The sequence below is a fragment of the Ictidomys tridecemlineatus genome, chromosome 7 (assembly GCF_052094955.1).
Source record: "Ictidomys tridecemlineatus isolate mIctTri1 chromosome 7, mIctTri1.hap1, whole genome shotgun sequence".
NCBI classification, from domain to species: Eukaryota; Metazoa; Chordata; class Mammalia; order Rodentia; family Sciuridae; genus Ictidomys; species Ictidomys tridecemlineatus.
In genome coordinates this window covers 41,074,155-41,094,664 of record NC_135483.1, presented here as the reverse complement: position 1 = coordinate 41,094,664, position 20,510 = coordinate 41,074,155, and the positions used below count along the sequence as shown (strand labels likewise).

The 20,510-nt window shown below is 36.0% G+C and overlaps 1 protein-coding gene across 2 annotated transcripts in view; it reads right to left on the bottom strand.

Moving 5' to 3' along the window:
* Nucleotides 1-20,510, bottom strand: part of Rbm12b (RNA binding motif protein 12B) — a 355,955-nt gene that overhangs the window by 269,483 nt on the left and 65,962 nt on the right. The gene's annotated exons all lie outside the window — the stretch shown is intronic.

Below are 20,510 nucleotides of genomic sequence, written 5' to 3'. Positions count from 1 at the left end.
ATTAAGAATTAGAAGACAATTCATCCATCATATTTGAAAGAACATGAACCCCTGCTCCACTGTATGATCTACACAAATTCCCTTGGGGATCCTCACAGGTGATTTTGTTAAGAACAGGGAGCCTATTAACCACAATAATCTAAAAACTTGTATAGGATACTTTTTATTATTTTTAGATATATATGACAGTAGAGTGTATTTTGACATAATATTACATATATGGAATATAACTTCCAATTCTCATGGCTGTTCATAATGTGGAGTTACACCGGTTATAAATTCATATATAAACATAGAAAAGTTACATCCAGTTCATTCTACTGTCTTTCCTATTCCCATACCCACTCCCTTCCCTTTATTCCCCTTTGTCTAATCCCATGAACTTCTATTCTTCCCTCCTCCTGCCTTGTTATGTGTTAGCATCTGCATATCAGAGAGAACATTCAGGCTTTGCTTTTGGGGGGACTGGATTATTTCACTTAGCATGACAGTCTCCAGTTCTATCCATTTACAGGCAAACGCCATAATTTCATTCTTCTTTGTGGTGAGAAATATTCCATTGTATATATTTGTATAGGATACTTCTGCACTCACCCTTCCCTTCCAATTCTCAAGCCCTATATTCCCTAATTGCTTCTTTCCAGATTCCAAAGGGAGCACAATTTCCTCAAGTTCCTTTACTCACAGTCTGTTTTTGCCTTCAAGGTTGATAGGGGTAAGTGTCTCTTTGGTGTGAAGCAGCATCTGTCAGAGCCTAGGCAGACCCTCTTGTGGAAATGTCCTGCAGAAGCCATAAACTGGGGTACTGCACAGTTATTTTAATCAATATTAGTATCATAAAGTGACTGATTCTAGTATATGCCTTCAAAACATTTTGTTACTTCCAAGTATAGTCATAGGGCAGTTTCATCTATTTAACAAAATACTGTAAAATAGTATCCTATTATACATGTATTTCTTCCAAAAGAAACACAGCCTTCACAGAAGGTCACTCTGCCCCTGAAGACTCTTAACACTGGAGGCTTATGTATTTCTTACTGAACGGTGGGAATAGTGTCACACTCTTGGCTTGGAGATTCCAAATTCAAACGGAAATGCCTCCAGAGCCAGTAACCAATTCTATTACCTAACAGAGCCCAGCAATATATCATTATAAGTCTGTAAAGCCAAGGGCTGCCTTGAACAGTCACACTATCTGAAAAGCTTTAGTACTCCTTGGTTGAGAAGTGTCCCAAGAATTATGTTCTCCAATCACCAACTTGAGACTGACATTGTATAGTTTATTTCAGCACAAATGATATTTGCACAGCTAGGATGGCTTTCACTGCTGTATGAAATAAGACTTCCTTGTATCTAACTATTTGCATCCAGCACTAATTATAGCTCTCCTACTTCTTTCTATGAACCACTGTGATCTCAGTGGGACTATCCATCTACTTAAATGCCTATTTCTTAGATTCCTCCTTCTTTGAATTTTCTTAAACCTTACTCTAATGAAGTCTGTGTTAGTTTCTCACACATTGCTTTCACTGTACTTGAATAAGATATATCTTCAGATATAGCACTTTTATGTTTTAAAAGACAAAACAGCCTTAAAATAACAATTCACAACTTTCTCATAGAACTTAATAGTTTACTAAAATCACATAATCACTGGTCTGGTCCCTGTACTAATTACAAAGAGTGTTTCTCTGTCTATCAGCTTTGACAATTTATTAGAAGGGAGGACAGAAGGAAGGAGAGAAGGAGGGAGGAAGGACAACACTATGTCATAAAGAGAAAGGTCAAACTCAAAGAATAAAAAAAAAAGAATGAGTTTAAAATCTATTCTGTGGATAGAATTAAATATATCAAAATTAATGATCAGTTTCCTTCCTTCTAGATTATCACAAAATAGCTGCACACAAAATATATATGTCTCTATACACACACTTATGTATGAGTATATATATTTTGCTTTATACATTCCAGTATGCCTATCACAGCACAGGCACAATTCAAAGCAAGGCACTGGAGTCATCCTTCACATTTCCTACACACTGAGATCCACTAGCTCTGAGACCCTGAGAAAGCTACTTGTGACCTTGACAATAACTTAAATGTCTCTGAACCTCAGTTTCCTCATCTATTAAAGGATAATAATTATTCCTAGCTACTAGGGTTGTTGTGACAATCACATGAGATAATGTTTGTAAGTTCTTTAAGTGCTAATCATCCCAACACTACTACTATCATCATCGTCTTTCTCATTATTAAGTTTTACTACAGTTGGAAGCAGAACTATCAAAAGCAGTGATGTGTTCGAAAAAATCCTCCAAGGAAATTCTTTCTCATAGCTTCTTGCTCTCTGTTTCCATCTTTTGTGGCAGGTAAATTCTCCCAAGTACATAATTTGCTTCAGTCTCCTGGAGAAGTGCTGAATCCTTCGGAGAAAGCCTGTAGACATTACATAGTGATCTATAGAGGGCTCCCTACGAATATCACTCGGGGAGTTGCTCAATTTCAAAGGTCAGCATGCCACTCCAGTTATCAATGGAAAAATCTCTGACAAGTGTGGCTCATGTACAATTCACCATATCAGATTTAACAGCATACCCAAAAAAGATAAAATCTATGTGCTATGCTCTCAAAGACTTTAAAAACTATCTTGACTAGTTAAAGATATATAAACTTAATCAGTAGTGTATAGCAATATATAAAAAGTATGCACCACATTGTGGGCATGGTTAGTCAGGGAGGGTTTCCAAATAGATGGAATTCAAGATTCATCTTGAAGGAGACAGGAAAAGGTATTGGCAAGAACTTCACAATTATCATCTCATTTAATCCTCACAGCAACATGGAGAGTGATGTGATCATCCATACTTTATACACAAGAAACTGAACACCATAGATATAAAATCTATAGATATAAAATCTCCTACTTACAGAGACACTGATGAGAATGAGAGTTGTGCTTTAAAGCTCAAGTTTAGGGTTTTCACCCCAGCCTACACCCTGGTCACCCTTGGATGGTTTAGTCATCCAAATTAGTAATTTACCTTGAGTCAATTAACACCAACCTCTAATAATGAAAATTACTATTTCCACATGGGCTTTCTTTCCTTCCTAAAATTTGTTCTTGACTTTTGAAAAATTGGACTGGCATTAATTGTAGTGACTAAAAAGTACCAAAAGAATTAAGAGGGGTAACTGTATAGAAGGCCATAGAGAAATATTGAGTGTTTAGGAAATAGTTATGATTGAAGTCCCTTGAAATATTTTTTCTAGCCCACCTCAACCTCCTGGGGTGCTCAGGTGGGTGTAATATCTCCATTTGAGCTACCTGGCACTCTTCCCCCATGCCCAATTGAACCTCAGTACACTTGCCAGGGAAGGAAACCATAGGCCCAATACATATCTGGAGCTCCAGAGAGGCACCTGGAGGTCCAGAGAGGTCTGCAGGTTCGTGTTTCCTGACTTCTCTGCCTCTGCATCCACAGCTTTCCCAGTATGCACAAAGCTGCAACATCAGGAATGGTTGTCTTTGCTTTGCAGGCTGCTGCCAGGCTTGAGAATCAGTGAACCAGAGAACAGAAGGGAAAGGAACAGAATGGCATAGGATAGGATAGGATAGGATAGGATAGGATAGGATAGGATAGGATAGGATAGGATAGGATAGGATAGAATAATACAGGACTTGACCCCTCTTTGATTAAATAGAAAAAAAATTATTAAAACAGTGCCTCACAACCTTATTATTCTTCCCTCCTCCCCACTCCCTTTTCTCTTGTCCTTCAAGTTACAAACAACATGGATACACCTTTAGCCTAAAATGACATGTGACTTCAGAGAAGGTAAAATGCCACCTGATTCTCCCTAAGACAAATGATTGTGAAAAATAGATAGGCGCGGATACTAAGGAAATGTAATTTTCTTCCTTAAAAAAAAAAAAAAAAGAAAAAAAAAAGGAGAGGAGAGAGAGAGGGAGAGGGAAGGGAGAGAAACAAAGAAACATTGCCGGAGTCCTCAGTGACCCACACATATCAAATTATACAGGATGGGGTAATATGATTGCCCATTCTCAAATCAGCCAGCAGATGTGCTGCTGCATTCTGCATGAGCAGCAAGTGACAGAAAAGCCCTGCTGGAAGTCCTACTAAAAGAGAATTACAATAATCAAGCCTGTGCTCCATCAGGGCATGTGTTACTGCAGCAAATTAAATACAGAAGCACACCCTGCCTCAGGCCTGAAAAGCACGAGACCATTGTCTTCACCTTCCAAACATTTCATTGAGAGAAAGGGTATAGTTTTTTTAAATTAAAAAAAAATGAGATCAAGCAGGGCAACATAATTTATTTTCATTTTAGCCCCAATAAATCATTGGCTCTCTCCACCTTGCTCTTTCTTGCTCCTGATGTCCTTTTCCCTTGTTGTATTGTCCCCTCCATCTTGACTTTCAATCATGAAATGCCAATCATGAGATTGAAAGTCAAGGATTTAGAAATTATTCCCTCCATAGTACACTTTAAATAAAACATGTGGCAAACAGTTTTATCTACCTTGATAAATGCATTTCCATCATCCAAAATTGTCTTTTGAATATGGTCAACTAGAATCTTAACTTTAGAGGAAATACAGGTCCAACCATCAAGTAATGTGATCAGTTCAGCCAAATCATTGTTTTGTGTCTGAAAATTTCAGTCCAGTTCTTTCCTACCCTCTGTAGATTAGTGATTTCTGATCACTGTTGAACCAGGTATCAGTACAGCAGAGGGCTCCCCAGAAATGGGGGTAAGGACAAGAAGAGAACAGCTCCTACACTCAGCTCTGCCAGTTCCTGGGGCTCAGTCCACCCCAACCCCACCTACTGCTCCTCTGTCAGCACCTGGCACAGCCACTGTCTTTCACCCAGACCAGAGCAGAAGCCTCTTTCCCACTCACTCTCCTTGCTTCTCCTGCCCTTGTTCCTCATACAGCAGTCCCAGAATTCTGTTCAAAACATATAATAGCTTTTATTTCTCACCTTCCCAAGTTCCTTGAAGGGCTTCCCACTTCATTTCAAATAAAACCCAGACTCCTTGCCTCACCTTAAAAGAACCTGCATAGCATCACATGCACCTCCCCATCCTCCCGGTTTGTGACATTCTCTGCCTTGCTCCCAAAAGCTCCAGCTATGAAAGAAAATCTTTTTCTTTCTGTGCCTTGAAATATCAAGATCCTTTGCATCTCGAAGAGTTCAGACCTCAAGGTCTTTGCTAATGCTCTTTCCTTTGCTTGATTTTCTGCTCCATCTCTGAATGGCTGGTTTTTCCACATCTTCAGTCTGAACTTTGACATTCCCTCCTCAAAGCTGCTGTCCCTGAACACCCTAAGTAGTTTTCTCCTTGGCACAATGTCTATCATTGTACCCTGTTCACTTCCTGCATAGCAGTTGTTCAATGTTTAATAATAAAGTTAGTTTTTTTTTAATTTACTAATAGACTGACTCTATCCCCCATTATATTGAATTCCACAAGACGTGTATGTTAACTTCCATTCACATGTCCCTTGTGGGCTAAGACACTGCCTTATTTCATCATTAGCTCATAGCAAAATGATAATGCAAATTAATGTTTGACAGCCAAAGAAAGGAAGAGAGGAAGGGAGGGAAGGAGGAGGAAAGGGATGAAAAAATCAGCCCATGTGTAATGAACACTAAAAAACAGAATGACATGTAACAGATTCCTAACCATGCAATCATGTCATTAAGGTCTGAACTAAGTTGAATTGAATACTGCACAATCTGAACTGCTTCCTTGCATGCCTTTTCCAACATCCTCAGGGAAGCAGACAAGGAAGGAATTAGGAATAAGTTTTGGACCTGGTTCTCCCCACCCCAATGAACCTTGCCTCCTGTTTGATGGTGTAAACTAATGCAAGCATCTGGAGGCTCCTGGGCCTCCCCTTACAGCAACTTTGTGCATGCTTGATTTATACAGCAGTCCGTCCTATTGGCCCATAGTCCCTCCTCTTCAGTGGCTCAGGCAGCATATTCCACACTTCCTACCCTATTCTGCAAGGTCTCCTGGAGCACATATAACATCTGGCAGCATCCCGAAAGCACACATCTGAATGCTGCAAAGGTATCTCCATATATTACCTTCCTGCTCTGCAGGGAGAAACATTATTTTTGGTTGAAATCACTTTTTCATTTATCCCAGGTCAAAGGAAGTTCATCCTTCCCATTGTTCAATTTACCTGATTCAAATTTTTAAATTTTGTCTCATTTTAAAATAAACTATGTTTAAATGTAGTATTTTGTATAGATATGTATCTAAAGGCAAAAACGTGTGATTGAGTATAATTTTATATATATATTTATATATATATATATAATACAACATGACAATAAAGTCTTATTTTAAATTGTAATTCACCATGTATAGTCAATGATTTTTCCCCAAACACAGTTTACCAATATACTTATCAATTTTTCAATGTCAAAGATAATTGATTCAATTTGTCCCTCATATTGGACAGAAACTCAACTACCAGAAACTTAACTCAGTACTAAAAAGAAAAACAAATTATTGTAAAAATTCTAGCACCAAGTCACAGAACAACTTTCACAAATTATTTATTTTAATTTTAATTTTATTTTTAAATTATTATTTTAGTTATACAAATTTATGGTGTATATTATGATAATTTAATATATGTGTGCAGTATGTGGTGATTAAATCTGAATAGTTAATATTTCCATTTCCTTAAACATATTTACAATTTTCTGATTAACAAGTCGTACATATTATGGGACATAGTGTGGTATGTCAGTAAAGATATACAATATATATACTGATCAAATCAAGGCAATTAATGTTTTCATCTCCTATCATTACTTTGCATTTGGAGCCTTCAAGTTCCTCTCTTCCAATTATTCATAAAATATATGTAGTCATCCCACTACTCTGTAGAACATTTGAATTTATTACATCTATCTAACTAGTTTTGAGGACTAGTTATCTAACCTCACACTATCCTCTCCCCAGATCCACCCAGCCTTTAGTGTTCATTATTATATGTTCCAATCAACCTTAACACCCACTACTAATTTCACTTAATATAATGTCCTCCAGCTCTGTCTATTTTGCCACAAATGATAGAATCGCATTCTTTTTATGGCTAAATAATACTCCATTGTGTGTGTGTGTTTGTACATATTTTCTCTATCCATCTGTTGAACATCTAGGTTGATTTCATAACTTAGCTATTGTGAATAATGCAGCAAAAAACATGGGCATGCAGGTGTCTCTTTGATATGTGAATTTCATTTCCTTTGGCTATATATATATATATATATATATATATATATATATATATATATACCCAGTAGTGGACAATGGGATCATTTGATTTTTTTAAAGAACTGCCATACTGCTCTCCATAATGACTACTAATTTACATTCTCCCCAACAGAGTAGGAGAGTTCCCTTTTCTGTGCATACTCACTAGTATTTGTTGTTTTTTGTCTTTTTGATAATAGCCATTCTAACTGGAATGAGATGACATCTCACTGCAATTTTGACTTGAACTTGCCTAAAAAACTAATAAAGCATTTTTTCCTAAATTGGTTGACTCTTTGAATTTCTTCTTTTGGGAAGTATCTGTTCTTATCCTTTGCCCATTTTTATTGGATTGTTTGGGATACATTGTTAGTGCATGTTGTAAGTTCTTCATGTATCCTGGATTTAACCCTTTGTCAGAGGAACAATTTGAAAAAGAAACACCACTCTATGTCTCCACTCTTTTGGTTCCTTTGCTGTATAGAAGCTTGTTAGTTGGATATAATCTCATTGGTCTATTTTGCTTTTATTTCCTATGCCTTTGGGTTCTTATCCAAAAAATCATTGCCTATACCAGTGTTTCCCTTATGTTTTCTTCTAGTGACTTCATAGTTTTGGGTTTTATATTTAGGTCTGTGATCCATTTTGAGTTGATTTTTGTACAGAATGAGAGAGAAGGGTCAAGTTTCTCTCAAGTTTAGTGTGTGAATATTGTTTTCCCAGTCCCATTTGTTGAAGAGGTTGTCCTTTCTCAATGTTTTTTGTTTGTTTGTTGCTTTTTTTTTTTTTTTTTTTTTTGGTGGTGGTGGTTTTGGCAAGAACCAATTGGTTGTCAATGCATTGTATTCTGTTCCATTGGTCTGTGTGTGTCTGCTCTTACGCCAATGCTGTTTTATTATTAAAGCTTTGTAGTACATTTTGAAGTCAGGTAGTGTGATACATCCAACTTTGTTCTTTTCCCTCAAGATTGCTTTGGCTATTTGAGGTCTTTTATGCTTCCATATGAATTTTAGAATTGTTATTTCTAGTTCTGCAAAGGCCATTGGAATTTTGATGGGGATTGCATTAAATCTGTAAATCATTTTGGGTACTATGGACATTGAAAAAATATCATTACAATCCAGGAATATGGGAGGTCTTTCCATTTTTTATAGTCTCAATTTCTTCCATCAGAGTTCTATAATTTTCATTATAGAGGTCTTTCACTTCCTTGCTTAAATCTATTTGTTGGGTTGCTTTTGTCTTGCTTCATTTTGTAGATATGGTGAACAGGATACCTTTTATACTTTCTCAGCAGTCTCATTATTGGTATGTAAAAATGCTACTGATTTTTCTCTATTAGTTTTGTATCCTACAACTTTACTGAACTTATCAGCTTTGATAGTCTTAGTGGAATCAATAGGTTTTTCTATATGTAGAATCATGACATTTGCAAACAGGGACAATGAATTCCTTCCTTTTTATTTGTATGCCATGTAGTTCTTTCTCTTGTCTAATCGCTCTGGCTAAGACTCCCAGGACTATGTTGAATAAGAGTGAGAGGGCATCTTTATATTGTTCCAGATCTCAGAATGTGACCTCAGTATGATGTTGGCAGCTGGACTGTTACATATTTCCTTTATTATGTTGAAATATCTGCCTTCTAAACCGACCTTGTTCAGAATTTTTATCATGAAGAAATGTTGAATTTTTTTGAATATTTGTTCTGTATCTATTGAGATAATTACATAATTTTGCCTTTTTTGTTGATATTATGCATGTTGAACCATTCTTACATGTTGGCATAAATCCTACTTATCTATGAGGACTGATCTTCTTCATTCAATTTGCTAGTGTTTTATTAAGAATTTTTGCATCTATGTTCATTAGAGATATTGTTCTTCATTTTTTGTTTATGTTGTATCCTTGTCTGGTTTTGGTATCAAGGTAATGCTGGTCCCATAGAAAGTGTTTGGAAGAATTCTTGTCCTTTTAAAATTTTTGGCCAATTTGAGAAGAATTGGCATTATTTAAAAACTTGGATATAATTCAGCAATGTAGCCATCCAGCCGTAGAGTTTTCATTATTGGGAGACATTTTGTGCTAATTCAATCATTACTTGTTATTGTCTTCCTGGGTTTCCTATGTCTTTATGATTCTATTTCATTGGGTTATATGTTCCGAAATTTATCCATTTCTTCTAGGTTTTCCAATTTGTTAGCATGTACTGTTGATTATAATCTCTAATGATTCTTTTTCGTATTTCTGTGGTATCAGTTGTAAGCTCTCCTTTTTCAGCTCCAATTTTATAAGAGTCTTTTATTAGCCTAATCAAAAGTTTGTTAATTTTATATTTCAAAAAAACTCTTTGTTTCATTGATCCTTTTGTATTTTTAAAATCTCTATTGTTTTTTCTTTGCTTCTATTAAATTTGGGGATGGATTAGTCTCACTTTTCTAGGTCTTTAGATGCATTACTTATTTGAAATCTTTCTGTTTTTATGCAATTGTCTACTGCTATGTATTTCCCTCTGAATACTGCTTTTGCCATATCCCATAAGTTTTAATATGCTGTGCTCCCACATTCATTTGTTTTAAGAAATATTTTAATTTTCCTTTTTATTTCTTCAGTTACCCGTTACTTGTTCAGTAGCATGTAGTATCTTGTTCAGTATCTTTGAATTTGTAAAATTTATGAAGATTCTTCCGTTGTCTATTTCTATTTTTGTTCCATTGTGGTTAGAAAAGAAAAAGTGATAAAATTTCAAATGTTTTGGATTTGATAAGGTATGTTTTGTGGTCTACTCTAGAGAGTGTTCCACGTGTTGATGAAAAGAAAGTGCATTCTTTAGGTATTGGATGGAAAGGCCTGTAAGTGTTTGTTAAATCCATTCAATCCAAAGTATACTTTAACTCTGATATTTCTTTGTTGACTTATTGTCTAGATGATCTGTCCATTGATGAAAGTGGTATATTGAAGTCTCCCACTATTATTGTATTGGATCCTACTCTCCCTTTATATTTAATAATGTTTGTTTGATAATATTGGGTGCTCTGGCATTAAGTATATATACATTTACAGTTGTTATATTTTCTGGTCTAATTGATCCTTTGATACTTATACAAGTATCTCTTTTTACATGTTTTTCTTTGGGGCTATTTTATCTTGTGTAAGAATAGTTATTCTTGCCTGCTCTCAGTTGTATTTGCAGGTAATATCATTTTCCATCCCTTCACTTTCAGTTTCTGTGCTTACTAGTAAAGTGAGTTTCTTGCAGGCAGAATTATCGCCATGTCTTGTTTTGGTATCCGTATTTCAGCCAGTTCATATCTTTGAGTTGGGAACTTAGTGGTTTTACAATCAAGGTTATTATTGATCTAAGAACTTACTCCTGTCACTTTGTTAAATTTCCTGTATTTGTTTTGAATATCCTTTGCTCTATTCTTTCTCTTGTACATTTTTGTGGTTTGGTGGTTTACTATATTAATAAGATTCAATTTTCTTCCTATTTCTCTTTTGTGTATCTACCTTCCCAGTAAGTTTTATCTATGCTTTCATACTGATAATTATCTTTCTTTCCCTCTGGATAAGGAACCTCTTTAGCATCTTTTGTAAAGCCCATCCACTGGTGATGAATTCCATCAGATTTTTCTTGTCTTAAAAATCTTTATTTGTTCTTCATTTGTGTAGAATGGCTTTGTGGTACGTAGTATTCTTGATTGACAGACATTTTCTTTCAGGAATTGTAATTTGTCATTCCATTCCCTCAAGTTTCTGTTAATGTTAATCTTAAAGGTTAGTCTGTTAATGGTAATCTTAAAGGTTACCCAAAGGCCAGTGTTGAAGGCTTTGTCATTGGCCTATGGCACTATTGAGAGTCAGTAGAACTCTTAGGAGGTGGAGCCTAATAGGAGGAAGTTAGGTCATTGGAGGAATGCTCCTGCAGGAGATATTGGCACCCTGGACCCTCTTCTTTCTTTCTTTGCTTTCAGACCCCCTATGAGGTGAGCACTTTGTTTCACCACACACTCTGGCCCATGATATGCTGCCTTGCCAAAGGCTCCAAATCAACAGGACCAAGTAACCATGGACTGAAACCTCTAAAACCATGAGCCAAAATAAACCATTCTTCCATGTAAGTTGTTTATCTCACAGGTCTTGTCAGTGACAGAAATCCAACTAACATAGCTGAGAACACTGCTGTTTAATGGAAGTGCCCTTAAATGTAATCTTGTGTTTTCTCTTAAAATTTATAGAATTCTTTGTCTTATACTTTTGACAGTTTAACTATAATACAACATGGTAAATATACTTTCTGGTCATGTCTATGTGGGTGTTATGGGCCTCCTGTATCTGGATGTCCTTATCATTCCCAATATTTGGGAAGTTTTTAGATGTTATTTCATTTAATAGGTTTTCTATACCTTTCCCCTTTCCTTCCCCTTTGGGAATAACAAAAATGAAACTATTTTTTTATTTAGTGATGCTCCAAAGGTCTCAAGTTCTGTATTCATTCTTTCATGTTTTTCTTCCTTTTTCTTTCTTTCTTTCTCTTTCTTTCATTTAATCTGACTAGGATATTTCAAAAGGTCTATCTTCAAATTCAGTTTTGTTTCTTTTGCTTGACCTAGTCAGTCACTGAGACTTTCAATTTTATTTTTATTTCACTTATTGCACTTATTTTTCCAAGATTTCTATTTCATTCTATTTCAAGCTCTGTCTTTGCTGAATTCCTCATTCATATATGCATTGGTTTCCTAATTTGGTTTAACTCTGTATATTCTCATGAAAACTTTCCTTCAGAATTGAAGATGAAGTAAAAAACTTTCCATGATAAGCAGAAAATAAAAGAATTCATAACCACTAAGCCTGCACTACAAAACATACAAAATTATTTCATGCAGAGGAGATGAAAAATAAAAATAAAACCAGCATAGGAATGAAATCACACTAGAACAGTCAATTAAAGGAAAAGCAACTCTGAATTAAGCATCAGAAATAAATCAAAATGGCAGGGAAAAACCCATCTCTCTATAATAACACTGAATGTAAATTGTCTAAATTCTCTAATCAAAAGACTCAGATTGGCAGATTGGATGAAAAACTAGGTCCCAACCATATGCTGTTTATAAAAGCTTCACCTTACAGGCAAAGACAACCACAGACTGAAGGTGAAAGAATGGGAAATGATATACCATGAAAAGGAAACCAAAAGAAAGCAGGGATAGTCACTCTTATATGAGACAAAATAGACTTTGAATCAAAATTAATCAGAAGAAACAAAGAAGGTTACTTCATACTGGTTAGGGGAACCATCCAACAATATATAATGATTGTAAACATTCATGCCCCAAACAGTGGGGCATCTATGTACCTAAAATAAACTCTGTTAGTATGTTATTATTAACAGAAAATAAACCTCAAAAAAACTCATAAAGTATAAAAAAGAATGATAATTGCAGATCTCTTAAGTATTTAAGTTAGAATCAACATAAATAAGTTTTATTGAAAATAGTGAATATTTAATTCAAGCCCCCAAAGAGTCTACTTAGGAAACTATCTGGTGATCAGTCTCAGCTCCATTATAATTATTTCTTAATTCTTTCTCTTTATTTTTTTCTAACCTATACATATTTTTCTTAATTTCCTTAATTTTAATTGCATATGTCCTTTCTCTATTTTTCCACTTTTTTATTGCTTCCTGGGAATAAGATGTTTAACTTAGAGCAAGGGAAGGGTTCCTCTGGGCAGAGTTTTCCTAGCTTATATGATGAATAGTAAGTGCCAAAATATTTACTGTTACAATCAGGCACTGGCAAAACTGGGGTCTGGGTATGCTTCCTTGAGCAGACTCTCATCACCCTTTCCAGTGTTCTCTACAGTTTTAGGACACCTCCCCCAGAACACCCATTCCATATGCCAACCTTGACCTATTACTTCAAGAATTGTCCTTTTCTTTCAAGTGCTGCTCAAATATTGCTTGATCACTCTCTACCTCCTTACTCACAATTATTTTGCAGCTCAATCTTCCAGAAATTGCCTCTCCAGGAGACATTGAGCCTAAGTTGAAAGTACAAGGGCTTTGGAGCTCAAAAATGTTGAATTTGACGTATGAAAAACATTAAACATCTCTAGTAATTTGAGAAATGCAAATCAAAAGTACTGTAAGATTTCATCTCATGCCAGTCAGAATGGGAGTTATCAAGAATACAGACAACAATAAATATTGGCGAGGATGTGGGTGAAAAGGCACACTCATACATTGCTGGTGGGACTGCAAATTAGTGCAACCAATCTGGAAAGCAGTATGGAGATTCCTTAGAAAACTTGGAATGGAATCACCATTTGACCCAGCTATCCCACTCCTCAGTCTATACCCAAAGGACTTAAAACCAGCATACATATAGTAACACAGTCACATCAATGTTCATGGCAGTTTAATTCACAATAGCTAAATTATGAAAGCAACCTAAATGCCCTTCAATTGATGAATGAATAGAAACTGTGGTATATATATACACAATGGACCATTACTCAGCATTAAAAGAGAATAAAATTATGGCATTTGCAGGTATGAATGGATGGCATTAGAGAATATCATGCTAAGCAAAGTAAGCCAATCCCAAAAAACCAGAGGCCAAATGTTCTCTCTGATAAGTGGATGTGGATTCATAATGGGGGAAGCATGGGAAAAATGGAGTAATTTTGATGGGGCAAATTGGAGGGAGTGGTGGGGAGGGGTCATGAGGGCAGAAAAGATGGTGGAATGAAATGGACATAATTACCCTAGGTATAAGAAAAGTCCTTCACCTAATCTACAATAAAGGAAAGATCTGAAGAAGACAACACCTGAGCTACTTTTAAAAAATGAATCAAAATTATCTATGCAAAGAAACATTGAAGGATAAATATCACAAGAAAAATTAACTACTTGAAGAGAAGCATGAAAAATTAGGGTGTACCAAGAACTATCCAGCAGGAAAGTGTTATTCAAACATCAAATGTGCAGGAAGATTGACAGGAAATGTGAACAATGTATAAACTGAGGCCAGAATATGGAGGGTTTTGTCTATTGTGCTAAGAAGTGTAGCCTTGGTTCACCTCCTTGGAGAGCATATTGAGGGCGACTGAACTGATGTGGATGGATCTGGTTTCAAAGGATCATGCTGGCTGTGGTGTGGAGTTAGTGGGGAAGGAACTCAAGAGTGGAAGCGGAAATACAAGTTAAGATTGTACTGAAAAATCTAAGAGGACAACAAAGGCTTGAGCTGGGCAATGATATAAGAGGGCAAATTCAAGAAATGTGTAGAGGGTAAAAACAAAAGCCTGCTCATAAAACCATGAAGAAGTAATGAACAAATAAAGAAATATCAAGATGTCAGCCTCTCACTAATGGTTTGCAAATACTGAAACTAGTCACTAATGCATAAAGTACCTAGATTAACTGTTACTCCTGATTTGTCATCTATGAGTTGATATCTTTACTTGCTAAACCAGGTTCATCTGTTTAATAAAATATTTTAAATGACTAATGTCAATATTTAAGCAGAACATTAAATTTTGGAGCTAGACACATTGCTAGGTACCAAAGTGATGCTCCCTTCAAGTTCTTTGTTACATTAGGTACTATTTCTTTGCCAATATTTTTTTAATTAATAAGTGCAAGTATAAAACTATTATTTGACAATCTTAAATGAAATGGACACGGGGCGTGGTGGCACTTGCCTGTAATCCCAGTAGCTCAGGAGGCTAAGGAAGGAGGATGGAGAGTTCAAAGCCAGCCTCATCAACTTAGCAAGTCCCTGAACAACTCAGCAAAATTCTGTCTCTAAATGAAATATTTAAAAGGGCTGGGGCTGTGAGTCAGTGGTAAATAGCTCCTGGGTTCAATCCCTGGAGAGAGAGAGAGAGAGAGAGAGAGAGAGAGAGAGAGAGAGAGAGAGAGAGAGAGAAAGGAAGAAAGAAGGAAGGAAGGAAGGAAGGAAGGAAGGAAGGAAGGAAGGAAGGAAGGAAGGAAGGAAGGAAGGAAGGAAGGAAGGAAAGAAGGAAGAAAGAAAGAAAAAGAAAGAAAAATGTTTTTGATCAAATAATTATTTTTACCAGTGTTGTTAAAAATTAACTAGATTCATCTATCCAAGCAAGATAGTTTAATTAGTTGTCCTATTGATATATTTCTCACTTAAAAAATGATCTGTAATTTATAATTAGCAAATGCTTTTATACATTAGAGTTTGATGCATTTAAAAAAATCCAAAGCTACAGTGCCTAACCAAGTAGCTTTAAATATTAATGAGTGGTGGTAAATTTTATAATAAGTTAAATGTCCATCAAAAATTGGTTAATAGCATTCTCTAACATCAACATTCACACCAATGGATAGAGATGTTCTATAGTATTCACTATTTTAAAATATTGGAGTGCTGAGTGCCAGCCAATAGGTGAGTAATAGAAAATGGGTACAAGGATTCTTTGGGAGGTAATGGAAATATTCCACAATTAGAATGTGGTCGAGTTTACACAACTGTAGATACAATGAATGGCATTGATTTGTACATTTAAAACAGGTAAATTTTATGGTACATAAATTACATTCTCAATAAAGCTGCTCAGGAATGCCAACAGTAAAAGCACTGTGTTAGAACACAGGCCGGTCCTCTCTCTGAATTAGGGAAGTTGGGAGGAGCCCCCAAGTAAACAACCACATGGTGTTCCCCCACCCACCCGAACCCACCCCCCACCCCCACCCCCACCCCCGTCCCCCTGTGTGGGAACTCTGAAAGGAGCAGTCATCAGAATTCTCAGGGAGATGACAAAGCCATAAACAGCAACAACACCATGGTGGGTGATCTGCAGAAGGTGATCGACATCCTCCTCAGCCTTCGTGAGTGTGAAATGTTCTTGCAGACACAGAAGTAGGACACATTAGACCAAAGAATACAAGAAAAGTCACAGAATATTCTTTAGAGATGCCAGCAAAGAACTTCTATCAGGAAAAGGGCCACGTGGCTGCTTTGGGGGGAAGCATTGGGGACTTGCCTCATGCAACTGCGCAAAGTGAATTTGTATAGGCACAAACAAAACTAGGGCAGAGATGGCATGAACAAAGGCCAAGAGATGGAATGACCACAGAAGGAGGTAGGAGTCGAGAGGAGGTGTGATGCCCAGAAACAGCCCTGTCATTGCAGCAATGATGGGGCCAGCTGCATCAGGTTTTTATAAACTACCAGCAAATTCTGTATTTGCTCTTATTAGCAACAGGGTCTAAGATCTAAGTTCTAGACAAGAAAAAATAAAAATAAGAGTTGTAGATGGACTAATTTAAAGTTGACCTGCCCGATCCTTTGTAAGGGTGAGAGATTTACAGCATTTATTTTAATGACCCCAAAGAAGAAACATTTCAGAGGAAGAATTTAGTAACCATAGAGGTTTAAGAGAAGAACAAAGGAGGGGGAAGATTCCAAATGTCCACTGATTTTTTAGCCTATAGGAAGAAACAGAAATAGAATTAAGACATTTCATAGTCTGGAAGAGAGAAGATTGGTTTATGTCTGAGATGTTAAAACTGAAGACAGAACATCTGAATAAAACTGTTCCATCAAATAATGAGTGCTTATGAAAAAAATGAAAGGAAGAGGGAAAAAAAGAGGAAATATTGCCTGTATCCTTAGCTTTCCTGTCTCATTCTTAGGTATAAGAAACTCAGTCTGGCTCCCAGAAAAGTCTCTAAGTTCTCATAACTATAGCTTTTAAAGATATCTGTTTTCTTCAAGGATGTTGAGTTATAAAACAGTTAAAGTATGAATTAACAAGAATTCCAATGTCTTGAACATATAATTCAACAACTACATGTTATTGCTAGTTAGAGTGATTTTCAAGGCATGCAGTATTAGTTCTGCAGGAAGATTTGCTTCATGTGTTTTTCTTCTAGAAAAATTAATAATTCTGGCAATGTGTTTGTGATGTTCTTTCTAACATGTGTTGTAGAAGGATATTGTTGCAACTGCTGCTTTGTGTATTCTGGCTCACAAAGATGATTTCTCACTTACTAAGTTTGAAATCTAAATCATAGGTTTACTGTTGCCAGACAGAAATATAGTAAAGGTAAGACGAAGTTAAGAAATTCATGTTGTCGTTTTGAATTTTTAACTTTATGCCGAATAAAAAGCCTGTGCAATGTCAAAATTGCAGGCATGTGAGGTGTAGACTCATAGATTGCCTCAGATGAACAGTTTTTGCTAGTTCTGAAAGATCTGCAGGGCCTGTGCTACTGAAACAGCTCATTTCCAAACAATGCAATAAATCTAGGATTGACAGTTACACAAATCCATCATCAAGTCAGGGAGGTATTGTGCACAATTCGAAGGCATTCAGGTAATTGGAGAATAAGAAGGAAACGGTGGAATGACAGGACCGCCCTGTTGCAATAGACGGCAGAGATCATTTCTAGATTATAACCTGCACAAAATCACTAGATCTGAGACTATATGAGAAATCTTCAAGTGTTTTTAATGCTAATCACAGAAATCATTAAAAATTTAACCTATCTCCTAAAACATACGTAGCCTCTTAAATAACAGCCCCAAGAACTGATGGATTTTTTTTCCAAGTAAAGACATTTCCAAGAAAAGCCATGTGATTTACAGTTTTGTGAAAAGCTCTGAGTTTTAAAAATCTTTTAATGAAAGTTAAAACCCTCTTTATTCCAATTTATACATTAAGGTTTTTGGCTTTAAATGGCATTTGCTCAGATACTATTCCCCCACCCACTCTAGTTTATTTTTTTTAAATCTACATTTAGTAAAATAGATGAAATTGGATATTGGGAACATCAGTCACTAGAATTGAAAAATATTATTAGTGACAAGACAAATTTCTTTTCAATTCTCCATAATTTTGTTTTCCATAAAAATTCTTAAGACACCACTCATGAAGGCACCTTTTTTACATTTTTACAAAAAGGCAGGCAGATATTTCTGAGGACAGTATATTTTGTATGTCTACAATAGAAATGTGTATATCTGCTATATAATGTTCCCTTTGGCTTATTGGCACAATAGCACTAGGGAAAAACTGGAAAACTGTTTCCAGAAAACTGACTCTCAGTCATATCCTTTCAGATTAAAGGCTGTCTCCTGGCTTAAAGAGAGGGAAATATACAAAGGCATAAAAATCAAATGGGTGAGACAATTTGAAAAGTTTTCTTTAAAAACTATGTTTGTATGAGAACTGGAAAAGTTTAGCTGGAAGATATTGTTAATTATACAAACTTTTTTAAAAAAAAATTCCCTTTTCCAAAAGGTGTCATCTCAATACTTCATGGAAGATGACATGATTGAATGAAGATCTCTTAAGGCAAGGAGCTAGTTCCTCCCACCAGCCGCATCAAAATCAGAAAATGACTCTTTTATAGAAATACATAAAATGGGGAAGCACTGTTTGCATTTTTTACATAAATTTGTGAAATTACTGCCTAGAAGATGTGATTACAAACAAGTCAAAATCAAACGTATCTAACTCGAAGGTGGTTCAACATAGAATTTGATATATGAAACCTGAAAACACTGATAAATGGACTATAGGAAAGAGCTTTTAAATGGTAAAACAGCAACATCTACTGTCTGGAAATGAAACAGCAAGGGAAGCCATTTCATCCACTACGTGCAAAGCCCCCGGGGAAGGTGGGGAGGCTGGGCACAGGTGCAGCTCAGCCTGCAAACTAGAACGAGGCTTGCCTGGTGCCTGGTGAGACCCTGAGCACTTTGCAGAGACTGAGGAGGAGGAAGAGAAGAAAAAGCAGAAACGGGGAGAGCCCCCAAGCACAGCAGTGAACCTGTAAAACTACCAGGCAAAGAATGAGGAAGGCTGGAGACTGGGGAAAGGGTCCTGAGCAAGAATGATTTTTCCCCTGAGCACTTAGGGCTCTTTGCAGAGAAACTGTTGTTTCTATGCCATTTACTTTCTTTCTCTTCTCTCTATCCTGTTGTCTTCCCTAATTAGACCCCCTACAAATCTTTCTGAACTGGAAATCGTCTACAAATGTAGAAACACCTCTCTGTATCTTTTTAAAATATTTTTTAGTTGTCAGTGGGCCTTTATTTTATTCATTTCTAAGTGGTGCTGAGAATCGAACCCAGTGCCTCATACACGCTAGGCAAGCACTCTGTCACTGATCCACAACCCCAGCCCACACTTCTCTGTATCTTTATGCAACTCTCTGCCCTTGTTGATGATCCAGTATTTTTTCAGTTCCTTTATAAATCAAGAGATTTCTGGGGAAATAGATGAACTCTAGATAGGGCAGAGGGCTGGGAGAGGAAGGGAGGGGACAGGGGGTTGGCAATGATGGTGGAATGTGATGGACATCATTATCCAAAGTACATGTATGAAGACCATGAATTGGTGTGAACATGCTTTGTATACAACCAGAGATGTGAAAAATTGTGCTGCATATGTGTAATAAGAATTGTAATGCATTCCACTGTCATTTATTTTTAAAAAAATAATTAAAATTTTTTTAAATAAAAATATAAAAAATTAAGAGATTTCTGGCTTTGAGAAAATACAATTAATATTTAAAATACAATTAATATTCACTAAAGTGATCCTTACAGCCCATCTAGTCTCTACATAAACAGATGAGGAAACTGAAGGAGGAAAATTGGTGTGTCCTTGAGGTCACCCAGCCTGTGAGTGACAAAACCCAGATGGTGTACTAGATTTCCTCACAGATAGGGCTCAGTGAGAATAAATTTATCCTGTGAGGTAGTTACACCTACCAAGCACTCCTCACAAGTTTCCTTAACTCAAGTCTGTTTTTGTTTTGCATCTCTTTAGAATTTCAGCAGCTTGAATAAAATTCTACATTTTCCTCATTTTGAATCATTTTGAGGAAAATTAGAATTTAATAGGACTACATAGCTAAAAGAGAAAATAAAATGAACAATTATCTCTAAGTCAAAGTATCTAGCACAGTACATTTCTGAAAAAAAAAAACGACTCATTGTAAATTTTATATTTCATGGTCTCTTAACACAATATAAGCAAATAAAACACCTTTTAACACTCTTTTTGTGCAATTTTCTGCTGTAACACTGTCATTCATTGTAGAATGAAATTTTTAGAAGATCATTAAGCAGTCTTTAATTTTCCTATAATGCAAGTTACTTAGGATGTGTTGAATGCTTACCTTTATGGTAAACTTTCTAAACATTAATTTTCATAATCAA